Source organism: Grammomys surdaster, unplaced genomic scaffold (genome assembly GCF_004785775.1).
Source record: "Grammomys surdaster isolate TR1022 unplaced genomic scaffold, NIH_TR_1.0 125635, whole genome shotgun sequence".
NCBI lineage: Eukaryota > Metazoa > Chordata > Mammalia > Rodentia > Muridae > Grammomys > Grammomys surdaster.
The window spans coordinates 2472452-2496580 of NW_021620473.1; the positions used below are offsets into that span (position 1 = coordinate 2472452).

General features: G+C 39.7%; 2 pseudogenes; both read left to right on the forward strand.

Annotated features, from left to right (window-relative positions):
- Positions 1–9402: 9402 nt before the first annotated feature.
- Positions 9403–9993, forward strand: LOC114638877 (annotated as a pseudogene).
- Positions 9994–13667: 3674 nt separating this feature from the next.
- On the forward strand, positions 13668–14744 carry LOC114638875 (annotated as a pseudogene).
- Positions 14745–24129: the final 9385 nt, after the last annotated feature.

The window sequence follows — 24129 nt, forward strand, 5'->3', positions numbered from 1 at the left end:
GAGCCTGCATCTCATTCTCTCAAGTTTCAGAAGTAGGATGTTCAGCTAACTTTTCAAGTCAGCTAGAAGATTCCCTTCTAAGGCACTATCCCATGGTGTTACAATAGGTGGCTCAAGGAAAGCTTTTCTCCAGGGGTCCTGGCTTCTCTGGTTTGAATCATTATCATTGGAAGATGACTAGACTGACTGATAACACAAAGAACAAATGTCAGAATTGGCAGTTGAACAGCATTTGTAGAAATTATTTAATCCTGTCCCAGGGTTTCTACCTCACCTTTGACCATTTAGTTCTCAGATAAAACAAACAAACAAACAAACAAACACAACCCTTATATTTTTAACCTTAAACAGGACAAAAACTGGGCAGCTGCCTACCCTCTCTGCTATTAGAATCTACTTTCCTATAAATAACCCTAAGTTATTACTTACGATGGTTCATCTGGGCTGCTCTTAACTCCAATTGGCCAGCCCTCAGAGCCATGTTCTCTTAACTCCTAACCCATGGCCACTTCTCCTTCCTCCATTTAGCCCATGATGGCTTCTCTCTCCTCCATTCACATTCGTTCTCCTCCTCCTCATGGTCTCCTCTGATCCAAGCCCCCAAAACCTAAACCCCACCTATGTCTCTTCTGCCTTGCTATAGGCTGTTGACATCTTTATTTACCAATCAGATATAAATTTGGGAGCAAGGTCAAGGTGTGAACTCCCTCCTCTCTGGGTCAACCAAGTCCTGGAGGCCCTCTCTTAGCATTGCAATAGATAACAAAAGACCAAACCTCAACAGAACAGTGGCTGTGGCAAAAGCAACAGGAGAGCAGAGAAGACGGATGAAGAGTTGGCTCAGAATTTATGAGCGCTTGCTCCAGAACCACAATGACTAGACTTTAGGTCTCAGCACCCAGGTGGTTTATCAGTACTCTCAAGAGAGCAGAAACGACAGAGTCCATGAGACTAGCTGGCCTACAGTCTATAGGAAAAGATTGTCTCAACAAACTAGGTGAACAATGATAAAAAGAGATCACCAGACACCTCTTCTGGGCTCTCCACACACTCATAGGTTTAGAGGTACACACACACACACACACACACACACACACACACATGCATGCACAAACAGACTTAAATTTAAAAAATAAGTTAGAGTCATAAGAAATTGAATTCTGTTGGAAGATTATGTCTCATAGAAATGCCAAGGAAGCTACATATTTGAGGTCTCAACAACATGGCTACCTAAATAAGATCTTAACAAGGACAACATCAATAGACATGCTAACATTGTAGAAGGAAATCTGAATATGGTAGAAGGAAATGTGTCATCAACAACATTAGACAAAGAGCTGTAGGCAACATTATTATTATTATTATTATTATTATTATTATATCCTTTTTTACAGTCCTCTCAGTCTGCCCTCTGACTGTTCCTCATCCCATACCTCCTCCATCGTCTCCAAGAGGATATCCCCACTCTGTAACTGCCTGAGTTGCCTCACGTTAGGGGGCCACTTTGTAACGGCCCGTTCTGCTGCTCTGGTCCACGGGGCAGGGCCTAGCAAGAGAGAGAGTGAGGACGGAGACACGAAGAATGGAGACAAGACAGGGAGTCTGATCAAGTCTCTCTATTGGAAGGAAATCCTAGGTATTTATACCCTTTACCACATGCCTTGCCCTCATGGACAAGCACAGCTGAAGGCACTATGTCATGTGCCTTGCAGCGTTGATATCACGTGCACCTAGCTAGCAGTGTGGAGACCATGCGCGCCTTGCTGCTGGTGGCACTAAACAGCAAAACAAGATATGTGAGAAAAACAAGATGTTTATCAGAGTGTGCTCAGCTGTTGTGGGCTGTTGAAAACAAGTCTCTTGTCAGGGTATATGGCTCGAGATGACTGCAAAGATGATAGCTGCTTTCTGCTAGGAGTCGGCTCCTATCACCACTCCTGACATCCCACTCTAACAGACATCCGCACTCCCTGAGGCCTCAAGTCTCTTAAGGGTTAGGTGCATGTTCTCTCACTGAGGCCAGAGCAGGCAGTCTTCTGCTATATATATATGTCTAGGGTCTCGTATTAGCTAGTGTATGCTGCCTGGTTGGTGGTTCAGTGTCTGAGAAATCTCAGGGGTCCAGGTTAGATCTTCCTATGGGGTCCTGCTCTTCCTCAGCTTCTTCTAGATTTTCCTTAATTCAACCACAAGTATCCTGGGCTTCTGTCCATTGGTTGGGTGTAAGTATCTGTATCTGACTCCTTCAGATGCTTGTTTGGCCTCTCAGGGGGCAGCCATGCTAGGCTCCCGTCTGTAAGCACACCAGAGCATCAGTAATAGTGTCCGTACTTGGGGGCCCCTCTTGTGCAGGATCCCACTTTGGGCATGTCACTGGACCTCCTTTCCCTCAGGCTCTTAATTTTTGTCTCTGCAGTTCTTTCAGACAGGAATAATTCTGGATCAGAGTTTTTGACTATGGGATGGCAACCCCATCCCTCCACTTTATATCTTGTCTTTCTACTGGAGGCGAACTCTACAAATTTTCTCTCCCTACTGTAGGGCATTTTATCTAAGGTCCCTCCCTTTGAGTCTTGAGAGTCTATCACCTCCCAGATCTCTGGTACACTTCGGAGGGTCCCCCTACCTCCTACAGTTTCCATTCCATCTTCTGGCCCTCAGAACTTCAGTCAGTCCTGTTTCACCTCACACTGATCATGTTACCCTTTTCCTCTCCCTCTTCCCTCTCTCACCCAAGTCCTTCCCTTTTCTGCCCCCTGTTTATTTATTTATTTATTTTCTCTCCCAAGTGGGATTCAGGCATCCTCTCTTGGGCTCTTCAGCTTGTTACATTTCTTGAGTTCAGTATACTGGGTTTTCTTCCTTCCTTCCTTCCTTCCTTCCTTCCTTCCTTCCTTTCTTTCTTTCTTTCTTTCTTTCTTTCTTTCTTTCTTTCTTTCTTTCTTTCTTTCTTTTTCTTTTGGCTAATATCCACTTATTCCTGAGTACATACCATGCATGTCCTTTTAGGTCTGAGTTACCTTACTCAGGATGATATTTTCTAGTTCCATCCATTTGCCTGAAAAACTCAGGTTGTCCTCATTCTTTCTTTTTTTTTAATTTATTTTTTCTCAAATTGTAATTCATTCACACAGGGGTTATAAACACAGAAAGGCAGGATGTGGGGAAGGGAATGACACTGGAGGGTGAGTGATCAGGGGGAATACAGATATCATCAGAACCGGGTATCGGCTGGGTGAAGGTTCAGGGAACAAGTCACTATGACTCTGCCTATGACTCGCTTGTCCTTATCTAAGTTGGTTTGTTTGCCCAGGCTACCTATTTACAAGGTCTATGACTACTCAGGCTTGTAAATTTCCACAAAAGCTGCCTGTTTACATTAGCTTATAGCCATCTGTTTCAATGTTTTTCCACTGAGACCCAAATAGCTGACCAATATTTCATTGTGTAAATAAACTACATTTTCTGTATCCATTTTTCTGTTGTGGGACATCTGGATTGTTTCCAGCTTCTGGCTATCACAAATAAGGCCACTATGAACATAGTGAAATATGTGCCCTGTGCCATGGTGAAGTATCTTTTGAGTATATGCCCAAAAGTGATATAGCTGGGTTTTCAGGTAGATCTATTTCCAATTTTCTGAGAAAGTTGCAGACTGATTTCTAGAGTGGTATCAGTCTGCAATCTGAACAGCAATGGAGGAGTGTTCCTCTTCCTCCACATCCTCACCAACATGTACTGTCACCTGAGTTTTTTATTTTAGCCATTCTGATTGGTATAAGGTGGAATCTCAGGGTCATTTTGATTTGCATTTCCCTGGTCACTAAGAACTTTGAACATTTCTTTAAGTGTTTCTCAGCCATTCCAGATTCTTCTGTTGTGAGTTCTCTGTTTAGTCGTATACCCCATAAATGCTGTGAATGAGAGAAACAGTTTACCTAGAGACTAGACCTCCAGTTGCTTACCTAATAATAAATGGTCAGCCCTGGAATTACATACATACATACAAGCAACATTATACTGTTGTTTCTGCCCCATTGAGACAGAGTACAGATAAAGCACATGGGTGCTGGGTCCCCTGTGTGTGTGTGTGTGTGTGTGTGTGTGTGTGTGTGTGTGTGTGTATGCATGTGTAAAGAATTTAAAGAAAAACAGATGAGAGGCCATGATTTTAGGAGAGAGTAGGGTGGATTGGTACATGGTAGGGTTTAGAGGGAAGAATGGGAAAAACCATACAACTATATTTTATTTAATTTTTTTAAATAGTAGGAGAAAGGAAGCTACTAAGTCCTACAAATGGTGGATTATGAATAGAAAGAAAGCAAAAATGATAAATCGTAAGAAAAGCTAAAGGCAGAAACAGCAGCATTTACTAGAAGAGTTCCAGGGAGATGTCATGGATTCCAGCACTCTAGGCTGACAAAACTCAGTACCATAGGTCTGTAAGTCATAACCTTAGCCACTGTAGTAAGAGAGGATCCTAATGTTAGAGTACCATTCAAGTGCTGCCTGCTGCAGCCATTCACTACTTAAGGCACTGGACCACCAATGATTAAAGCTCAGAACAGCCCAAGGCTCTATTCTGAATACTCATAGACAAAAGCTTAGGCTTCTAAAACATGGAGTAATCTAACCTTATTTCTCAAGGCTCAGAGCTATCATCTTTTATATCTGTCAACCCTTCTTCTATATAAGCCTGAGGCTCATAAGGGGCCTCTAAGGAGAGCACTCAGTAAGCTTCCCGTTGGCTCAAAACAGCTCTCATACAAACAAACCAAGTTCCTAACTATAGCTCACCCATGTTAATACTTTGCCTTTGCATTTATTCCATAAAGAGATGGCTGTTCACATAGTACAGAACTTAGAATGTCTTCTAGGCCTGAATATGGGATTATTTATTAATTACTCTTTGTCAAATGTAAAGTTTCCTAAGATTTTCCTTGAACATAGCATTTGACAACACTGTGCAGAAGAGCATGTGGTTTCCCTGATAGCATCTCTTTATCATTTTATTTGTGAAGATATTCAGGCTCCAAGGGCTCAAAGATCTTTGAGAGGATCACAGAGCTAGTGAGATTCAGTGGGAGAGTTCAAATCTAAGTGTGTCCCCAAAACAGCAAAGACTGAGACAGTTGAAATAGGAAAACACCAGAACAACTGGAAAGACCATTACCATAAGACTCCTAGGAGAGAAACCATTTGATGTTTTCACTCTGGGGAGGCTATTGAAGATTATTCAAGAGATAATTCTCTGAGTGTTATGCTGACATAAAATTCTTATTTTAAAGCAACGGCAGCCATCTGTTCATTCTCTAATGATTTAATTTAATTTTAATTTAATCTAATTCAGTTAAAGAGAAACTTGGATAGTCTCCCTACAATGCACCACTTCTGTTATAAATGGATTTAAAAAATGGTCAAACGGATAGGTCACAGTGGATTGTTGACCAACTTCAAGAAGGCTATCATCTCAAAGACATCAACCTACAAAAAGAGGGTGAAATATGTGAAGGCTTCCTTATTTTCTTCTACTCCTCCCAATTCTTCCTCCTTCTCCATCATCATTTTCAGAACAAGTAGATAGACTTAGACACCAGGTAGTCAAGAAAACTTGATAGCAGGTTAACAGACAGCTGTTTTTCTGGATTAGGCAGGGGATTTAGATGAGAGGAAACAAGAGCTATTTGTGATGTACTTTGGTAGCTGTGTCTTTTGGTAGTAAGAATGGTCCATTGTGGTTAAACATCTTCCAATTATATTTGTCCCACTCTAGTAGAAACTAAAAAAGAACACCAAGATGGCTAGATCCTGCAATGCCAGCACTTTGATTGTTGAGGCAGTAGAATTGTTTTGAGTTAAAGCCTGGCCTGACCTATGTAGAAGTTACCAGACCAGTTAGGGCTACAGAGCAATATCTTGCCTTAAAATATATGCAATGCAAAAATGTGGTTTTCACTTTCCTCTGGGGCTTTATAAGAAGATCAGGGGAAGAAATATCCTAAATGTGAGATTTAGCCCATCATGGTTAGGAAAAAGAATCACTTTACCCCATGAATATTCCACTATCTCCAAAATATTCATTGAAATTTTTTTCTTGCAAACCCACATTAAGAAACCCTGCTCCTACTCCACCCCCATTCCAGATTTGCCAGCTCCAGAAACTCTCCCAAATGTGTTAATTTTATCACTTTCTTTTGCTTTTATTTGTACAATATACTTCTGCATAAACACTCTTTTGCTCTTTACTGAATTCTTTCCTCCAGAAGAAATCACCCACAGAAGAATTTGTCCAGTGTCACAGATTTATAGATATGGAAGTTACACAATCCTTTCTGACCTTAGGTGAGTAGATTAGCAAAATAATAAATTTGACTTGGGCTGATAGTGTGTTTTCACTCTTTTTTACCCATTGCCCTGATTCCTTTATTTCTTCTCTACAAAATGATATTTAAGATTCAAAGTTTCCAGTGTTTCTGTTTTGGTCAAGCTTCAAGAATGGCATATATAACTTGATCTTGCTAGCCCTTTTTGTCCTGGGAATACTTTTATTCCTGCTCATCGTGTTAAAGTTTGTCATTAACAACATCAACATGTTGGCAGACAAAGTACATGGCTTGAAGCTGAAAATGGACCCCCAGATAAAGTTATTTAATTAACATGTTGGCAAGCCAAGGACGGGTAAGATTCTGCACAGAGCTTTACCAACCTAAGACATAAGTATATTGCCTTTCATAATGCATATTCCATGATGGGTAAGGAAGGCATTCTTGTCAGAATGACCTAAGACAGGTTCAGTCTTGTTATGAAACAAAAAAGGGGGAGAAGTGGACGGTTTTGGAACAGAGAAGTAGGCTCAGATACTGTGGTCATCCTGATAAGACCTTAAAAATAGTGATCACAGGAGTGTTCACAGAACATTGCTTATTGCCTTGCTTGTTCTTTGACTATTTGTGTTTATTTTCTTGCTTGTTCTTTGACTATTTGCATCTGTTGTATTACTAGTTCCTCAACCTAGACCTGACCTTAATACTTGCATGTAATTAAAATGACATAAAAGCAAAAAGGAAGAGGTGGGATGGGATAGGGGTTTCTAGGGAGGAGACATGGGGAAAGGGGATAACATCTGAAATGTAAATGAATAAAATATCCAAAAAAAGATTAAAAGTCCCAATTGTAAATAAATCCGTCATTAAAGGCTATTTTCCTTGTCTGTGGGAGTGCAGTCTTTATCACCTTCCTCTAAATTCTAGTTATACAACCTGGTTTTCAAGGAAACCATCCACTGTGTAAAAACAGCAGCAAAGCCTTTCATTTGTTCTCTTTTCTTCTCCGAGTGGGGGGCTGATTTTGAAGTCAGGCTCAGCCATTGATTAGCTGGTAGATTTCTTTGAGCCCTCATTTCCTCTGCAGTAAAGTGAGCCTGATAACCATCTCCTCCCCCCAGCTGTTGTGCAGACTAAAGGAGGCACGATTAATGTGCTTAGCATAGATTCAACAAATGTGTTTGATTCCTCCTGGCAAGTGCTTTACTCAGCCCACACCTCCAGTCTTTGTGTTTTTGTGGGTTTTATCCCCTTCGATAGAGAGCAAATCCACAGGACAAGTTGATCTTTCTTCTCCCTCTTTTACTTCTGCACTTTTTCTTCCCAGTGCACTTACGTTTTCAAATACAGTATATAGCTAATATATAGCTAAGTCTTTCGTTATGTGTAAATCTTTATAGAGGTAGTGTCAGAGAGCCCATAAGATCTCCTGACAAACTGTTAAGGGTGCTCAGAATGGTGGGTTCTACTGTGATGGGTGACAGTGTAAGGTCAGTGCTCTGACTGACAAATCCTTTGAAACCCTCAAGTGCTTTGAAGAATAGTCTTGCAGCCTTGGCTCAGTCTGTGGGAGGGATTGAATTTCAACAATGCACCAAGCTTGTGTGTAAGACCTGCCTTTGTGAGCATAAGCCTTCCCTAGCACTGAGAGACAATCGCTGAAGTCCTGAACTGTGAAGTATAAGCCACATCATCCAACAATCAGGCCCCCAAAGCAATTCCTGTACCCCACAGGATCTCCCATAGTCTATCTGACTAATACTCTGGCTCTCCCATACCAGATTCCATTAACCCTTTCCTCTTCCTATTTATTTGACAGTTCTGTGCTACAACCAACTTGCCATGTGGTAAATACATGACGGAGAAATATAAAATGTGTTTTCAAGACTTCTATTATCTCCCCATTGAAGCTATAACCAAGAGATGAATTTCGACACATCACGGAGAACACTGTGTCTCACAGATTCAGTTGGCAGCAGATTTACTTCTCACAAGACAGCACCAAGCCCTCCACTTTGTTACATTCAAGCACATCATGTTTGCAGATGCATGGTGCTAATGAAAAACGAAAGGGTTAGGTTGATTGAACTGAGTGGCCATGTTTTAAAACACTTATTCTCAAGCTGAAAGCAGTTCGGTCACATCTAAGAATCATAAAAAGTCACTGTAAGGCTCTGATGTTAAAGACTCCCTATATTGGGAGCCATAGAGGAAACAGGAAGAATTCCAGGAGGATAAGATCACAGATTCGGAAATCAGACCAGTTTCTGTTCTACCACATACATGATAGATCACTTGGGAAGCCACTCTTAATATTCTTCAGCTGCAGTAGCCTCATAAAAATAAGACAGCAAGATGCTGAAAAGTGCCTCATAGAATATTTGTGAGACTAAAGAAAGATAACATATAAATCTCTCAGCATAGTACCTGGCATTTATTAGGCCCTCAACTAAAATTACCAATTAAAAAATCCTATATCCACTAAGAAGAAGAAATATGAATGACAAAAAGAATGATTTCTGGGTGCTCAGGGATCTTGTCTCATTCTGCCTAAACAGATGGACCCAGGGAGTGACTATGTTGGCAGAATGTATGCTTAGCAGGTGAGAAGGTCTGGGTTTGACTGCAACACACACACACACACAGACACACACACACACACACACACCACATACACACTGGGTGGCTACATTTCATTTCATCCTGGCTAGTCATTCTGTCTTCAGCCACTAAGAGTTATGATCAGGACAGGATTCTGTATCTCCTATAAACACTGTTTTGGGCATCTAATTGGGCAAGATCTCCGTGGACATGTCTGTGATTCCTTATACAATACAGACCCTTGAGGACACAATGTAGATTCATCTTTTTCCTAGGAGAAGATCAGTAGCTAATCCTTAGTACACTATCACATCTCAAGGGATGGCTTTCATGGCACCATGGTCTGTGGGTGGAGGAGTTTTCTGAACTGTGGCTTATATTTTCTTTACATATTTCTAGAATGAGTCCTTGATAAATGCATAAAAGCGTTATGTAAAACTGCCAAAGCCCCTTTCCTTTCGCTGCTGCATCTGCAGCAATGAGAATGCTCAGGCTACAGAAGAGGCTTGCCTCTAGTGTCCTCCGCTGAGGTAAAAAGAAGGTATGGTTGGACCCCAATGACACCAATGAAGTCGCCAGTGCTAACTCCTGTCAGTAGATCAGAAAGCTGACCAAAGATGGACCAATCACCCAGAAGCCTGTGACTGTCCATTTCCAGGCTTGCTCCCTGAAAAATACTTTGGCCCGACAGAAGGGCAGGCATATGGGCATAGAGAAGAGGAAGGGTACTGCCAATGCTCAGATGTCCGAGAAAGTGACTTGGATGAGAAGGATGAGGATCCTGTGCTGGCCTCTCAGGAGATTCTGGGACTCTAAGAATACTGACTGCCATATTTATTACAGCCTGTACCTGAAGGTCAAAGGGAATATATTCAAACACAAGCACATTCTCATGGAGCATATCCACAAACTGAAGGCAGACAAGGCCAGCAAGAAGCTACTGGCTGACCAGGCTGAGCCTCCCAGGTCTAAGACCAAGGAAGCACGAATGTTCTGGGAGAAGCATCTCCAGGCCTAGAATGAAGAGATCATCAAGACTCTGTCCAAGGAGGAAGAGACCAAGAAATAAAGCTTCCCTCATGTATGTACATAGTGGCATGGCTGTGGCCTCACATGAATCTGTCATGAAAATAAAACAGGCCTTTAAAAAATTGCCAAAGCCCATCCAGCAAACTACTGGTCCTGGATCCAAAGTTAGACTCTGAGGCCCATGCAGCCTACATTACTGGTTAAAAAGTCCAACAGAGCAGCAGTTGCTGTGTATGGCACAGCAGGACAGTGCTGCCCTGTAGTTGTATTTTGTAATTCTGTTTCTAGTTTTTCCAGGTATCTTTCCCCAGACCCACACAACTAATTTCCCTTGAAACATAGCGATGTCAAACTGTTTATATTTATCAATAAAATTGTTTCATGTGATCAGAGATTACAGATATAACCCATCCTCTCCGTTACAGAGTCCTGGTCTGACCCAACATTCAAGTATTCAGTATATGTATGGAGCCCCTCAGGCAGGTTTTTTAATGCCTATTGAAAGAGGTTTCTAGAGGAGGGGACTAGGCACATGATGCTGGTCTAGTATGTACGTATTTTTGTCATTTAATAAGACAGTGCAGTAAACAAGAACACATATGGTTTTTGCTGGAGACAAATGTCAGCTGCTGCTGGGACATTCAGGGGAATCTCTTTCTAAATCTGAGATGGACCTAAGACCTCTAGACTTAGTTCTATCACAGGGCAATCTTGAGTTAACACTCACATAGAAACACCACAGAAGGTTTAAGACAGTTATAGATAATGCAGAACGTAGAGTCAGTGGGAAGTTGGTTAAAGATTTCCTGGTTGGTGGTGACATTCATTTTACATCAGCAAGTTTAAAGGGAGTTTCCTGGGAAATGTATTTGTTAGTTAACAACATCTCCTTAGCTAAATGGAACATCTCTCTGTGTCACCTCCCTTCCCATCCTCCCAAGCAGCATCCCAAATCCTCAAATGAGGCAGGCTAATTGAGTCTTGTAATGCTTGGGGTGACTTTTCTCAGATGGCTCCCTCCTGGCATCCTTGGCACTTTTAATCCTGTTAGCAGCCTCCTGTAGGTCATGGAACTTTCATGTGGTTTCATCTGATTTTATTTTTTGTCAATACCCTACAAAATACATCAGGTTATTAGTGACTTTTATGTCATGTGGCTTTAGCAAAATTGAATGCTAATGAGATGTGATTGGGTGGAAAATTATATCAACAGGGTGCTTGCCTCCTGTAATTACACCACAGCCTTTAGTTTGAAATGGGGGCGTCCACAATTTAGTTTATTTAACACTAATTTCTCAGGCATGCAAAGGCACTGCAATTTATATAGCAGATGATTCTGGGGTTTTCACTGCTGGATGACAGGGCAGCCTTGCAAGTCACAATGATGATAAAGACCAGCTGAGGAGACGTACCTGCAGCAGCATCTCCCTGGAAGACCTGTTTACTACTCCTCCCCCAGCAAAAGAAATAAAGAGGAATACAGAACTATGGAAGGGATAGTGGTCTTATCGAAAATAAACTTATTACATGAGACAGATTCTTTATTAACCAGTCAAGAGTCAAATGATTAAACAGCTTTTCTTGCCATTAAATTGCAAGCAGAAATCAATGCGCATTATACAGAGGCACCCGCTGATACTGCAGAACACCCAAGGACAGCAAAAGACTGTGATTTATTGAAATATTTCATCAGTGTGATGGTTGAAAGATGGAGTATAGTTTTTCTGCCGAGTACAGCTTAGCTCTTCTTCATTTTTGTGTCTCAGAAAAGCCACTTGCATAACCTTCCCAAATGTAGTAAGCATCTCCATTGCAAAACCCTAACTATCCAATTATGAAGACTCTTCTACACACTCAAAATGTCATTAAGGAGAAGCCACGTCATGGAGACCTATACTTTGTCAGTCAGCTGTGGATGCTGTTACCCAGTGACTATGGCCATTTTTAGATAGCTATCATGACTCAAGCATGGTTGCTAAGTTCTGCATGGGCAAACAGTGTCACAGAACACCAAAGAGATTTTAGCACTTAATCACTCCTGAATAATTCAAACTACTGACTTGACCCTTTCTGTGAAAATTTCATTTATTACCAATAACTTTGGGGAAATTAGAAAGATAATCTTCATTCCAATTTAAAAATTGTGGAAAGATTCAATGGTAAAAGGAAGGAAAGTTAAAAGTTAAATTATAATGTTAAATAACTTTTAAAAAAATGTGCTTGTGGGGACTGGTACTTGTCCCCTAAGCATTAGGATCAGTGTTCAGATCCACCAGGCCCACATAAAAGACAGGCAGATGCAGTGGAAACACCCGGAAGGATGAGGAAAGGGAGTCCCTGGGCAAGCTGACTAGCTAGATTGAGCAAGTTGGATTGGCAAGACCCTAATTCAGCAAGAGATCCTGGATCAGTAATTAAAACGGAGGCTGAATGAGAAAAACACGCGATGCCAACTTTAAGCCTACAAACATCCACAGATATCATACACACACACACACACACACACACACACACACACACACGTGCACACATGTACTCACACATGAGCACTCCTACATATTTTCACACACCACACAGTTGTACAAGCAAAATAAAATCATTTCTCCTGTTTACCATTATGAATGGTATTTTTCAGTTACTTGTGATGTGCCTAGTGATTTCCATGGCCCTTGTACCTAATTCAAGTGTCAGCTGTCTTTCACTATCTAGCTAACCTAACCATCTTAGGTCTTAACAGTATAATGCCACATCCTTTTATTCTGCTTAGAATTTTTGTATCTGAATTTGATATTAAAACTTGAGTGGCCTACCATTGCTCTTTAAGACGATGACTTGAACTGTGAAATGACTGAACCATAAGTCTAGGGCTATTATTGTTAATTCCGTGGATATTTTCATGTGAAGTTTGGACCATCTATAGTATTTTGCTACTGACATACCTGGCACTTGAGGAGTAATGGGACAGCCAGACCTGTCCAAGCTTCTGTACTGTGGACATTGCCCAGATCTCTTACTTCCAGCAATTGAGTCTCTAACTACCTAGGCTTTTAACATGGCAATTAGCCAGTTTCCTCTTAGGATCTAAGAGATCTGAGAAGGAGTTGGGAAATTCTCTGTGAATATCTAATGTAAAAAGTCCATAACATTGCTTCTACCACATTACAGTGTCCAAACACATCACCAAATCTAACCATGACCCAAGGAGAGGATGTCTTTCTTTCTTTCTTTCTTTCTTTCTTTCTTTTCTTTCTTTTCTTTCTTTCTTTTCTTTCTTTTCTTTCTTTTCTTTCTTTTCTTTCTTTTCTTTCTTTCTTTCTTTCTTTCTTTTTAGAATTATTTATTTTGTGCATATGAGTACAGACACAGCAGAAGAGAGCATTAGATCCCATTATAGATGGTTGTGAGCCACCATGTGGTTGCTGGGAATTGAACTTAGAACCTCTGGAAGAGCAGTCAGTGCTCTTAACCACTGAGCCATCTCTCCAGCTCGAGGATGTATTTCTAAATAAGAAGACTCACTCTGAAAGTGTAGACACTTTAATGTATACTGCAGGCACAAGACAATGAAAATGACAATTATTTTAAAATCAGAGGAACTGTACAATTAAAGACATAAACAGAGCATGTTAGAAAACAAGGTGTAAGGTGTGTGCACAGGTGCGCAGGCCCTGACTCCCCGTGCTCCCGCGCGCTTCAGTCTTTCAGTGGCTGGACATGGGCACATAGCAGAAGGACGTTACTATCAAGTCAGATGCACCTGACACCCTGCTGCTGGAAAAGCATGCCAATTACATCGTCTCCTATGGCTCAAAGAAAGATGACTATGAATACTGCATGTCTGAATACTTGAGAATGAGCGGCGTCTACTGGGGCCTGACTGTGATGGACCTCATGGGACAGCTTCATCGAATGAACAGAGAAAAAATACTGGTGGTTATCAAGGCCTGCCAGCATGAGTGTGGGAGAGTAAGTTCTAGCATTGGGCACGACCCCCACCTTCTGTGCACGCTCAGTGATGTCCAGATTCTTACTCCGTATGATAGCATTCATGTTATCAACGTGGACAAAGTTGTGGCCTATGTTCAGAGTCTATAGAAAGAAGATGGTTCCTTTGCTGGAGACATTTGGGGTCCCACTAAGCAGTTGGTCTAACTGGAATAAAATGGCCTGTTGGGAGTCCCAGCATGCCCCATGCTGGTTTGTCAGCACGCCGCATAAAAGATAAAGAGAAACTGATACAAGATTCTCATTTTGTGCAGTGGCAACTTTGGCTCTCTTGGGCAAGCTTGATGCTATTAATGTGGAAAAGGCGATTGAGTTTGTTTTGTCCTGCACGAACTTTCATGGTAGATTTGGGTGCAGACCAGGCTCTGAATCTCACGCTGGACAGAATTCCTGGCCATAGCTATTCTGTTGCATCAAGTGAACTCTGACTTACTTGGTTGGTGGCTTTGTGAATGGCAGTTGCCTTCAGATGGACTCAATGGAAGACCTGAAAAGTTACCAGATGTGTGCTATTCCTGGTGGGTGTTGGCCTCCCTAAAGATAATCAGGAGGCTTTATTGGATTGACCGAGACGAGCTTCGAAGTTTCATCTTAGCATGCCAAGATGAAGAGACGGGAGGATTTGCAGACAGGCCAGGAGATATGGTGGATCCGTTTCACACCTTATTTGACATTGCTGGATTATCACTTCTGGGAGAAGAGCAGATTAAGCCTGTTAGCATTGTCTTCTGCATGCCTGAGGAAGTGCTTCAGAGGGTGAATGTCCAGCCTGAACTAGTGAGCTAGTCAGATAGATGGGGAAGATGCTTTAGTGTGCAATATGAATTGCTGTATTTGAAGTGTTTATCAAACCTAAAAGTGACTTAATATTTTGTATATCATATGTTAATGGTAAATTATATAACTATTGTAAAATAAATATGTTGGTATTTAGATATTTAGTTTTCTGAGTACAGTTTTTGTCAGTACTGTTTGTTTTTTAATGTCTAACAGCAAACTTAAAAAAGCTAGCATTTAACTGATGCCTCCCTGTGTCCTATTGACCTGTAACAATGATGGGAAATGATTTCTGTTAATAAAAATGATAAAAGTGAATGAAACTCATGATTTAAATGAAAGGTGCACAAAATTGAAAAAAATAAAGAAAACAAGGTGTAAGATATTTATGAGCATAGAATTAATAATTAAGCTCCTACTGACCAAGGTAGGGTAAAAACCATATGATCGCTAATTTTGGTTGTCAGCTTGACACACCTGAAAAGAAGGAGCCTTAACTGAACAATAGCTTCCATTAGATTCACCTATGGGCATGCCTAGGCACATTTTTAAAGTTTCCAACTGAGGTAGGAGAGCCCAGCCCACTGTGGGAGGTACCATTCCTAAGCAGGTAGTCCTGGGCTGTATAAGAAAGATAACTGAGAAAGACAGAGGGAGCAAGCCAGTAAGCAGCATTCCTCCACAGTCTCTGTTTCAAATTTTGTCTTCAAGTTTCTGCTCCAGATTCTCACTTCATTTCCTTTGATGATGGACTAAAACCTATAACATGAAATAAATCCTTTCCTAACCTACGTTGGTTTTTAGTGTGGTGTTTGTGGATCACAATAACAATAAGCAAAGGAGAACAAACTAATATTTAAGACTCATTAAATGTTTCCCAAAAGTTATATTTTTAGCTAGGGTCTTTTTTTCAGTTATTCCCCAGCTTCTACAATGATATACTTGAAGCACAGAACAGTTGTCACGTAGAGATATCACTTACTTGCTCCTTCTTACTTGCTACTTCTTGTCTCTGTCTTGCAGCTCACCAAGTTGGCAACTACTCTTGACTCATTCTTAAGTTTAAGATTAAGAAGAAAAGAAAGACAAGAAATGGGGGTAAACTGACACAGAGGGAAAATGGAAAGCCAGAGAAATAGATGGACAGAGGGTTGACAAACTTGTCAAACCAAAGTGTCTATAACATACTGGCTACCAAAATTAGCTGCAAAATATGAAGAAGAAGGAGAAGGAGAAGGAGAAGTAGAAGTAGAAGGAGAAGGAGAAGGAGAAGGAGAAGGAGAAGGAGAAGGAGAAGAAGAAGAAGAAGAAGAAGAAGAAGAAGAAGAAGAAGAAGAAGAAGAAGAAGAAGAAGAAGAAGAAGAAAGAAGCAAACAATCTTAGTAATATAGAAATGTGCATTCCTTCTCTGCAAGCATCAAATTATTTCTGACCAAGCAAAACTGAATACCAAACATAACCTTTTCTGTGGCTGACTCCAGGCTACCTTGACTGTCATCCTTTATTCTTCAAATCCTTCTGTGGAGAAACTGAATTCTCATGGTGAAATATCATGCCACTGTATTCAACAGGCCCTTCCTGACAAATGAACCAATCCATGGAGGCACTGAAGGTCTTAGGATAGATATTTTCAAAGTGAACATTTCTTTGTTTTCAGTTCCTGAGAAACAGGACCTACAATGTCCTACACTGTCATTCTGGACGAAATAAGAGCAACAATCCCAGAGCCCATGCCAGTTAGAAAACGAACTGAGCCAAGGGCTCAGTACCAGATCGTGCATAAATCCAAAGGCAGAACTGAGGACTGTTGCCATTGTGTAAAGTTAATTGGCACTACACTTCATGCTTCTGTTGACTTAAAGATATCACAAGTATTATAAGTACTGTTGCTCAGGAAAGTGCCAGCCTGGGAACTTTCCCAGGAAAAGATTTTTACCAACTGTACATCTGATAAGGATCTGTGTCTTGATCAACCCACATCAGAGAATCTTCTTGGTAGATGATAATTAACAAAACAGATTCATAAGTGAACAAAGTTCACAAAATGAGAGACTTTGGAGCCCTTAGTTCTAAATGGGATGTCTTCATTAAAGTCCTCCCCTTAAGACTCAGGGACCCATATAGAAGTGGAGGGAAAAAGTTTGCAAGAGCCAAAGGGGATGGGTGACTCCAAAGAAACAGTATCTTTCAGACACAACAGGAATGATACACATACAAACTTACAGACACTGTGTCAGCATGTACAAGGTCTGTACAGGTTTGTGACAGATGAGGTTCCAGCACTACAGCAGAGAAGTGGACATGGGCTCGTGCCATTTATCAAGAAGCGATTTGCAATTGATAGATACCTAATGGCAAAGGGAAAATTCATTTTCTACGATGGAATGCCACTGGATATGTCAACCACAGCTCAGTGCCAGGCATCATGACCAGAACTAACTGGCCAACACAAAATGGACTCAATGGTATTTTTGTGAACTTTTTGTTTCATTTGTTTTATTTTAGCATCTTTGTATATGCTAATCTTTTGCTTGTTTTTATATTTATATTTTGTGTTTCTTGTTTTTATTTTTGAGAAAAGAAGAAAAATATAATGTTGGGTGTTCTGGGATGTGGGAGGATCTTGGAAGAGTTGGGAGAGGGGAAAACAGGATAAAAGTACATGTTATGAAAAAATTAATAAAATTAAAAGAAGCTGGTTAACAGGTGCAGAGAAGTGGGTTTGTCTAGGTCATTGAGAATTCTCTAATTCATAATTTTTATTGTTTTTAAACTGAAAAGAAAAACATGAGTAGGATTAATGAATGAAATGAGTGAAAACAAAAGAAAGTATGAAGCCATAGCTCTGCTAAAAATAAAAGATTATAGCAGACTAAGAGTGTTCAGGTAAGTGGAAACACTGAGAGCAGGCTTTTGTTAAGTAGTCTTAAGGAGGACAGGCAAAAACACAGCGGTAGAAAACACCATGTTTACTTTATTTTTATTAGGGAAATGATTTTTGGTTAAAAATAGAATGAAAAGAATAAAAACTTACAGAAATGTTTGTCTTTCCCTAGTTTTACGTTCTTGTCTTTCTCGGAAATCACTTAAGCATTTATACATGGATCTATTTCTAGGATTTGATTCTGTCCCACTGGCACCCGTTCAGGTTTTCTGCCAATACTCCATTGCTTTAATAGCTGTAACCTTGTGATAACTTAAATCAGGAGCAACAGTTTTTTCCCCTTTGGGGTTATTTTAGCTTCTCAATCTCTTTATAGATCTACATGAATTTTAGGCTTGCTTTTTATTTCTGTGAAAAATGCTATTGGGCTTTGATTAGAATTGTCTTAAATGTATTAATATATTTCAACATTATCAGTCTCTCCAGTTCATGAAGCAGAATATAATCCCATTGTAGATTTTTTCCATTTATTTTGTAGAGATTATTATAGCCTTGTCTGCATCTTTCCCTCTGCTTTGGCTATGTTTTCTCCTTAGTGCTTTATTCTTTATTCCCTTGACATCTTTGAGGGAGATCTTTACGTGAGAAAATAGGACTTCATTCTGTGTGTTGACTCTGTCCCCTGCTTCTTCTCAGAGTTCACTGCTTAGAGGTATACACAGACTCTCCCATCTGAAAATATGGATGAGCTAACTTCTTCCTTTGTAATGTGATGACTTCCACTTGCTGAAGTAATTATGTATGGTATGTATTACTAACGTACTTCCAGTAATGTGTTAGATATGAATATTAAGTGGGCATCTGTGCCTCACACAAGCCATTGAAAAACAAATTTTCAGCTCTCTTTGCATATGATCTGAGGGTCTCAGAATCATTTATAATTGAGCAAATCAGATCAGAACTACAGTGAGGCATACATCTTGAGAAAAGTGGCTGCAATTGACAAAAGAAACCAAAGCTGATGGGCATATAGAGCAAAGGGAGTCTATTTATACCTCTGGTAAGAATGTAAATTGGTACAAACATTAGAGAAACAGTGTAATGGGCCCCAAATCTCCAAACTAGAAGCATCATGTTAGCCAGCTTTCTGATTGCTAGGTTAAGAAAGAACATTGAAGATATTTTTGCATTTTTGTTGATGTTTTCCAGGATGGACAGTAATAGATAATACGGGACTATCACATATCTAAAGACTGGTGCCTTTCAATGGAATCCCTCAATGCCCATATCTAATATAAGCAAAGGATGAACCCTTTAGCTCCTACTCATGATAAATGAAGTTGGGAAACAGTCTCTATATAGCATCCAATAATCCACTTTAAGATGCCTGCCTCAAATGTCAGAGAACAGTGGCTGACTGAGGAATGAATGGCTCAGCCCAGCTCCAATGATGAAGATTCTCTAAGGATTGGACCCTTAATGTTTTCTTTGATAGCCAGTTTGTTCCGACTCGTTGACTGGAGTAGGTAAGAAACGGGATTCACTACTCCCATTACATTGGTTTTGATTATCATGAATAATGAAGTGAACTTTCTAGGAAATGGCCCTGATCATTTCCACTCATCTGATTTCCCAGTAGCTACATGAACTCCATGCAGTACCAAAGATGTCCATTTTTCCTATTAATACTTTTCCTTTCAGCCTTTATTGTAGATATAGATTTTTATAAACTAATGCAGTGATTCTCTTCCTAATGCTGTGACCCTTTAATACAGTTCCTCATGTTGTGGTGATCCCCAACCATAAAATTGTTCCATTGCTATTTGACAAACTGTAATTTTGCTACTGTTATGAATTGCAATATAAATATCTGATATGCAGGAAATCTGATATGTGACCCTCAAAGGGATCATAACCCACAGGTTGAGGACTGCTGGCCTAATGTAACAGAAAAAAAGCTATCATGAAAACATGACTTCTGTGGGGAACAGAAAAATCCATCTTAAATGCAAATCGGTATCTCAGATAGGGACATTTCAAATCATGTGGTTTCCTGATTGTTCAATGTCTGTGATAATAGCCAGCTGTAGTTTTGTGAACTTCTCAGACTCAGCTCACTTTACTCAGAACTAGAGTTATTATATGTTGAGGATACTGAAAGCAGACACACTCCTTGCACACTGGCATTTTGAGTGAAAAATTGAAGAATGCTCTCTCCCCATCTTAGACAGACAACCACAGTCATAGAGCTCAGCATCCTTCACTCCCTGCCACAGAGCCTGGGATTAAAAGTGTCCATCCTTTACTGTTAAGCACTAAAAACTTTCCCCCCATTCAGGATCACTTATGAAGGTTCTGCTAGTCTAAATGATACTAGTTTGTTTTGTTCAGTGGAAAATTTCTTTGTTCTGTAATTCGTTTTAAAAGCTCTTTGGCGAGTAACAGACAGTAACAACTATGGATGTGCAGACAGAGAGAATGAATCAGGTGAGCAGCCCTTTGTAATGAAGAATCCAGTTGTTAATAGACACAGGGAGCCACAAGCAAATGTGTGCATCTGGAAATATGGTCTGACAAATATTTAAAAGGATACTCACAAGACTCAGCAAAGCCATTTATTCCCCACAGGTTACATAGAGATGCTGAGGTCTGCCTTCAGACAGAATTGACAAGTACTGAAGGCCCCTGAGCTCCAAATACCTACGGAAGATTATTGTCAATCTCTTTTCTTACTTTTATACCATCCTGCCCATTGACTTGAATCTGGAAACTGCTTAAGAGAAGCATCTTCCTCCAGCTACACATGGAAAGATGAAATCATCAAGGGACAGGATGTGGTGGCCATTGAATGAATGAGCATGAAGTCATTAATAATGAGGTTGCCTTAGGATCACAAGGAAGAGTGGGAATGGGCTCAGTGAGCACTCTAAGGCTTGACAGTGATGAAGTGCTTGCATTTCTGTATTCATAAGACCCCAGGGTAACTATAAGCATCATGCCAATTTTAGTGAAATTAGGACCATTAAGTGAATAACAGCTTAGCAGAATTCATATTTCAGATGGTTTATTAAATATTATTCTATAATTATGCTCAAGGTCTCATAGCATTGATCCAATAAGAAAAGAACATTTTTTGCTTTCTGTGGTCTTCATGTCTGTTATTTTTATACAGTTTAAATACTGGGTGTAGTTTCAGAAGGGAAAGTGTTTTCCTTAATGGCTTTATTTTCTAACTCTCTCTGTAAACAGTCATCATTTCAGTGGTAAACAAAACTTTAAATAACTTTGTTTGGAAGAAAACACTGATTAGTGCTATGGATTCTTCCTTGTATATAATTCAAAGGTGAAGGGGTCTGACCCCTAGGATGAATATTTCCAAACAGAAAGAATAATCTCTTCTTAAAGAAAGATTGTTTTCAAATTAAAGAAAGATATTTACAAACTCGTTAATCCCGGGATAAGATCAGGAATCTCCATTATGTGGGAAAAGAATAAAAAGGACACTGAGCAAAAGATGCTAAACCACACATCTCAGCATACACTTTCAGGGTACCCTGAGACCAAAGTTATCATTAGAACTATCATGGAACTAGAAATTATCCTTCACTCCTGTTCTTACAGTATTTAATAAGCCATCCTTAAAATGTTTTAAAGAGGGTACTATCTTAATTTTCTAGGTGACACTATTCTGAAAAGTGCTTGACAGCGTTTACAAAAGCTTTAAGTCCCCAGAAAGTTTCTTAATTTTGAAAGTTTTCTGTTTCCAAGAGTATCAGATAAGTACATTTTAATTGTATGAAAGACAGATAATAGGAAGTGAACCAGAATCTTGATAATAGAAAGTAATCTATTTTTTACAAAATGTCTATGGAATGTAATACACTATAGCCACATGTCTATGGAATGTCTATAGCTATACAAGACAGGCTATAGAATGTCATTTCATTGCAGGGACTGGAGAGATGGCTTAGTGGTAAAAAGCACTTTTTGTTTTCCCAAAGTATCCAAATTTGGTCCCCAGGATCCACACTGGGCAGTTGACATCTGCTTAGAACCCCAGCTCTAGCTGGTCCAACACCCTGTCTTAGCTTCTTTAAACACCTGTACTCAGACATGTACATATAATTAAGGGTAAACATAGATAACTTTAAAAAATTATTTAATTGTCTTAAAAAATAGTACTGATAAACCAGCTATTGCAATTGTTTCTGGTCTGACACTTTGCAGTTCTAGGGGAAATAAAAAGTCTAAAAGATATTATATATCTGTAGGAGAAATGCAACTGTGCTGAGGGAAGCTTGAAATATTGATTTTGCATTGCATTAATTTCCACCAGACCACAAGCAACTACCAGCTCAAAAGGAGTTGGGAAGGGAGGAGGAATGAAACTTGTTAGGCTGTCCATTTATTAGTCTTAAGTTACATGTTAGTCTTGTTATCATTTTCAAAGGTCTCCTATCCAATCACTGGTCCAATCACTGAGGAAGGACTGAAGAGTGGGCTGAAATTTAGTTAAGTGAACATAAACATGGCTCAAGAGCCTTCCCATAAGCTTTATTTGAGACTTGGGGGAACAAAGGCAATGGGATATCACTGATGAATTTTAAACAAGGAAATTCCAGGGTTAGACTTTCACAGTAGGCTGTTGGGGGTAGCAGAGATGAAGGTGAGTCAATGTGTAAGAGGTGCTGGAGTTCAGCAGGCCTTGAGGGTGGTACAATTTCTGAGGAAGAACCTTGACCAGGGCATCTAGAAACAGATACAGGGACAAATGAGAAGTTATCTGATAATAAAGTCTGAACATGGACACTGACTATATCAGCCAGTTAGAAGGGGTAAACAATTTTTGATAGATACTGGAGCTTAGGTAGGTAATGGTGAAATTAACAAGTTGTTTGGATATTAATTACTCTGTTTCTACATGAATTTATGGAAAGATATACAATAAATACATTTATACACATATATACCTATAAGATTCAAGGGTATATATGCATATATGTTTATAATATATAGAAATATATATGATAGAGGATTATACTAAATTATCAATATTGACAGATTTTATATATTTGTGTTCCTGTAAATATATTTATATGTGCACATATACACATATATTCCTTCACCATGGGCAATTTTTTAGTTTTCTAAACTGCTTGTTGTTTTCTTGGCTATACTGAGACACTCACTATTAACATGTAAGCTTCTAAGCTTTCCAATGAAATGTTAAGATGGGGTCATACATTCAAACTTTCATGGATTGCCAACAATGTGCTTAGGTCTGGGTTGAGTGCTTTAAGCATACTCTACAAGTCATGTTAACTATTTTTCATAGCATCCCTATCAAGAAGTCATGTGTACTTTACAAATGATAAATACAACTCTCAGAGAGTCTCAGTCATCCTCAAATTATACAGACAGCGACTGACGCAACCAGACTACAGTAAGAGATTTTCAGTGCTTCCACATTAACTCTCCCTATTAATTACTGTCTGAAGGTTTTTTTGAAGAATTATTAAAAAATATCTTTAACTTGTTTGAGATTTAATTTTGGTGTCTGTGTGTATGAGCCTATGCACATGTGTGAATGCAGGTACCCATAGAGGCTAAAACATCCCCCTGAAAATTAACGTAGGGAATTGTGAGCCACCCAACATGGGTAATGGAATCCCAATATGGGTCTTCTGGGAGAGCACTGAGAGCACTTGACAGCTGAGCTATCTCTTCATACCCTTAGGAACAGTTTTTTGAAGACATCATGAGTGAGTTTCAGAGCTGTGAATGGAGCCATGATCTGATACAATGTTCATTGTACTGAGATTCAAAAACTTCAAACAAGGTAGAGCTGGGCTGTTTCTGAGATTTTAAAAACAGTCAACTAGCTGTTCTGAGGTTTATGTGTTTCATTCTAAAGAATAAATACATTGAATTAGGAGTTGCTTAAAACAAGTCTATACTTGAAGCATGATCTATTCAGTATTTGTTTTTGCTTCATCTGAGTAGGATAGAATTTCAAAGTACAAGTGGCCCAAACAAAAGTGGTGGCATAGCGGTATAAACAAAAGTCTGTTGTTTTCATATGTGGTTCTCTTTGAGAACCAAGAGAATGGCTTCTGTCTGCTTATTTTTGAAATACTGAGCCCATACTAAAATGCTAAGATGCCCTTAGACTTCTAGAGATCCCATTTCGGTTTTATTCCATCATCCTAAAGCTAGACCTTAGGTTGAAATAGGGCAGTTGCTGTGACAAACTGCTGCAGGGTCAGAACTAAATATAGTCTCTCTCTTATCAGAGTGATTTAATGCTATGAGATGAGTTAGGTATGACCCAGTCTCATTAGCTACCTCTAGCTAGGAGGAGAAATAATTAAGGAGAGAGATAAGGGAGGCTTGGAAAGCATTCCTCGGAATCCATGCTGAAGCATATTTGCCTGTAATAATTTAGATAAGTACCACCATCAAGAGATAGATAGATAGATAGATAGATAGATAGATAGATAGATAGATAGA